This window comes from Lactuca serriola, chromosome 8 (genome assembly GCF_051521515.1).
Source record: "Lactuca serriola cultivar US96UC23 chromosome 8, Lser_US96UC23_V15, whole genome shotgun sequence".
Classification (NCBI taxonomy): Eukaryota; Viridiplantae; Streptophyta; class Magnoliopsida; order Asterales; family Asteraceae; genus Lactuca; species Lactuca serriola.
In genome coordinates this window covers 135,079,011-135,083,454 of record NC_136415.1, presented here as the reverse complement: position 1 = coordinate 135,083,454, position 4,444 = coordinate 135,079,011, and the positions used below count along the sequence as shown (strand labels likewise).

Below are 4,444 nucleotides of genomic sequence, written 5' to 3'. Positions count from 1 at the left end.
AAGAAAAACTTTCACTAAGAAAGATAATCTCACAAAGAGATTATCGTGTGCACAAAGCGACGATTAGGGTTTGTGAAAAGCGTGTGGTTTCACAAACCTATACAAAATAATATATACTGCTATTCTAGACGATCCCTACAATTCAGGGATACGCCAGCTAATAAATCAAGATAACTAAGGAAACAGGATAAATACAAGATTTGTTACAAAGTACTGAATAAACTAAACTATTACAAACTGAGCTGCTGACGTGATGGCGCTGATGCTGAGATACGTGCTGACGTTGAGTCTGTTTTAAACATTATCATATTTCAAGGCTTGACCTTTCAAAATCTTTCTTGTAGACATGAAAAAACTATAAATTTTTTTTGTCTATTTTCATTTACTTTATATAACAAAAAATAAAGAAAAAAGTTGAGATGCAAGTAACCAAGAACGAAAGATAACGTTCTTGATCGTGATTATGTTAGTATTTCCTAAATATTCTGGTTTTTATCAATATTTTTCTTATGAAGCATAAGAAGAAGAAGATAAACTCATACTGACTTCTCCTGATATTGAAACTTGATTGATTGCCTCCATTTAACACAAAGATGTGGGGCAAATGATGGTACATTAAGAATGGACACTTCTTGTTGTTCCATGACAACACCAAAGAATTAAAATGTTATTTTCTTATTTAAAGAAACTGTCTTTCCTCTTATCTCAAAATGTATTTTTTTTTACTTAGATTGGGATTTTCAATTAATGTATTGTGTTATTTTCGCATACAGAGTAACAATATTAGAGTTATATAAAAACATATCCTTTTTATAGCAATAGTTATCCATTAAAGATTTAACTGTTTTGATTCCATGACAAATTTTTATTTGAATTGCTTAACCCTGTTATAAATCTTGTTGTTGGAACTTTGTGATCCCTTTCTGAACCCTCCTCGAAAAATTTCTAGGTCCGCTCTACTATGTGATATCCATAATCTTCGAAACACATTGGCAAATACTTGCAATATATTTGCGAGGGCTCACTTCGAACTGTTATCAATTGTATCTTATAGTTCAAATGAATATGAACATAACTAAAAGAATGTTTGAGATTTCATCTAAAATGATTTATTAACTTATTGACTTTTTGAAAAAACAATAATTTAAAAAAAATTGTTTGGGTATATAATGATTTTTAAAACAATTTTTTTTTAATCTAAAAAAGTGTTAAAAAGTCATGATTTCTAACTTCTTAAGAGGGTGTTTGGGATTACTTTTTAAGGTTGAAAGTCATTTTTATAAAAAGACTTTTTGATTAGTGATTTTTTTCAAAAGAAATTTTTTTAAATGTGTTTGTATTTGCTTTTAAGGTAAAAGCCAACTTTTTGAGTTAAAAGCAAAAGTTACAACTGAATTTATGACTTTTGAAAAGCCAACTTTTTTTTTCTACACAAGAAGTTATTTTTTTCACGAGCCAAACATTTTTGGCCATTTTTTTGACTTTTTAGAAAATGTTAAAAGTCAAAATTGTTTTAAAAGCAATCCTAAACACCCTCTAAAAAACTTATAACTTATTAAAAGGGTGTTTGAGATTTCATCTAAAAACCATTTTTAATTTATTGACTTCTTGAAAAATCAATAAGTTAAAAAAAATGTTTGGATACTTAATAATGACTTTTAAAACAACTTTTATGTGGTATGGGTCACCACAACGCCGTTAAGGTTGATGTGGCAGCCCATAACGACGTGGTACTATTAAAAACATCACCCCCTCTTTCTTGTTGCATCTTGTTGTGTTGCTTCTTGTTGTCTCAATGACAAGAAGAAACGAGATCATCCATTGACTGTCAAATTATCTCCCTCTATCTCTCTCCTTTTAAAGGGTGTTATAACACCATGAACACCACCCTTATTCTTGTTGCTTCTTGTTATAACACAACCAAAACGGAATCATACCTAATAGTCTTAGCCTTTGAAAATGAGTTATGAAGAAGTTACAATTTGTGACTTTTGAAATGACTTATGACTTATTAGAATAAAAAAAAACAAGTAAAAATCAATAAGTTAGCCAAACACTTTTTAATTTATTGATTTATTGACTTTTGTTACTAAAAAGCTAAACCAAACAATTTTATAAAATCTTATTTTCCCACATTGACAATTCAGTAAATCCTTTTAAATAAAAGTCATTTTTAACTTTAAAGAAATCTCCAGCACCTTTTAAATTGAAAATGACAGTTTAGAAAAGTCGTGTTCTTTTTTGGTTATTTTAGATCGATAAGCTACGTAAAATAATTAAAAAAATAATTTATTGATTTTTTTACATTTGTAAGCATAAAAGATAATTCAAACATCTTTTTAAACACTAATTTTTCTATCTTCATAAGTCAATAATAAGTCTTTTGCATAAAATTAATTTGCCGTTCAAAATTAAATCTCAAACACCCTCTAAAAACTAGCAATTTAACTTAAGTTTTGATTATTAAAAAAACAATAATAATAAAATCAGTGTCACAAATCTATAGTGATGTTACAAGACATTATTGGAAGAATAGACTAAAATATCTAGAATATTTATATATATTTAAAAATAAATTAAAAATATCTCATATTTCATTATCCGTCGATTATTTATCTTGTTATTTATAACAGATTTATTCAAATTATATCCAAGTCGTAATAGTTATCGTACGATTTAAATAAAGTAAACATACTATGAAATGCTAAAATATATACACTTTTAAATAATTTATTTATCAATCTATTTAACAAGTTCTGAACACTTAAAGTATATTTACATCCTAAGGTAACAAAGTTACAAAAATTAAAAAGGCCATAAGGCAAAGAAGGATTTTATTGGGCTTGATCCGCCCCGTTAGCCGACGGTTTGCTCCCTTGACTCCGGATCCGAGCTGCCCACGACATCCCCGTCGCGGAATCCACTCTGCTCGAACTCACCCTGCTCCGCCGCCTCAGCTCCGATATCTGCACCTTCCACGTCTCCTTCCACCGGCTTTTATCATCGGATCTCGATTCAAATCGGGTTCCACTCTTACCTGAAAAGGCCAGGTGTAAGCCCTTCGCCATACAACTATCATACATGGATCTAGCTTCCGGATCGGATAAGGTCTCGTAAGCTTCCTGTACCCTTATAAACCTTACAGTGTACTCCTCCATCCTTTCCGGCGGCGATACGTCCGGATGGTACTTTAGCGCCATTTGCTTGTAAGCTTGTTTGATCTCGGAGAGTGTCCCGTTCTCCGATATACCAAGTAGATCATATAATGTCTCCTTCACCTGGGCTGGTATGCAATAGCCGTTTGCAGCGGTGGAGGCGGAGGCGGAGGCGGAGACTTTGGTTGCTATACGTGGTGTTCGAATCGAAATCTGAGATATCTTGACATGGGTATTGTTGAATTTGAAAGAAATATGAGGTGGGAGTGATGAAATCAGTGGCTTATTGGATGAAACTGAGAGCGATTGGATCCCGTAAAGAAAAGATTTGGTGTTCATACCTTTGGATTGTTTGAGTGGTGGTGCTGATTGGTGTGGGGCGGGTGTTTATAGTGGGGATAAAAGCGCAACGAAAATGGATGAATATTTAAAGTTTAAATAGGCTGCGGAAACGGGTTGAACCGAAATTGTTTAATTGGACTGTTTGGTTCGAATATTCGGATTTTTTGATTGGTTTTTAAGAAAACCAAATTATTATTTTGGATTACGAATTAGTTTTGGTTTATAAAATAAGAACCGAATAGTCCAAAAAAACCAAATAACAATTTGTTATATATTTATTTTCAATATATCTATAATTATTTATTAATTTTATAATTTTTTTTAAATAAGTTCAAAAGGTTTTACCTAGTAAAAGACATTAATATATACTTTATGTCAAAAGTTTTTTATCTATTAAATAATAAACTATAATATGTCTTCTTAGTGGTTGTTTATAAATTTTAAATCACAAGTAAATAATTTGTTTTTGCTTTTTCTGTAAAATTAGATCATATTATAATTAATTGGATCGGATCGGTTTGGACTATTTGGATCCATATTTTGAAAACCGAAATCCATTTGGATTTAGTTAATTGGATCGGATCGAACCGATCCATTCAAACGAACACCCCTACTGAAAGGGATTACCAATAAATTTCGATTAAAAATATAACGTTTAGTTTGAAAAAGAAAAATATAAAATATAAAATATAAAAAGAAAAAGTAAATATTTACTATAATGTTTGGAGGTTGTGGTGTTATTTAAGGTTGTGAACAAATAAAATCTTCAGCGAATACTTCGTGAACATTTTGATATGAAGTTTGTTTATATTCATTTATTTATTAAATGAACGAATATGAACAATAATATTGTTGGTTCAATTATGTTTATGAACGTTAGTTTATGTTGTTTGTTTACAATCATTTATATTTGTTTATGTAAGTTCATTTTATGTTCATATATGTTC

The 4,444-nt window shown here is 30.3% G+C and overlaps 1 pseudogene; it reads right to left on the bottom strand.

The window, feature by feature from the left end:
* Positions 1-2,714: 2,714 nt before the first annotated feature.
* LOC145071018 (chaperone protein dnaJ 20, chloroplastic pseudogene) lies at positions 2,715-3,557 on the bottom strand (annotated as a pseudogene).
* Positions 3,558-4,444: the final 887 nt, after the last annotated feature.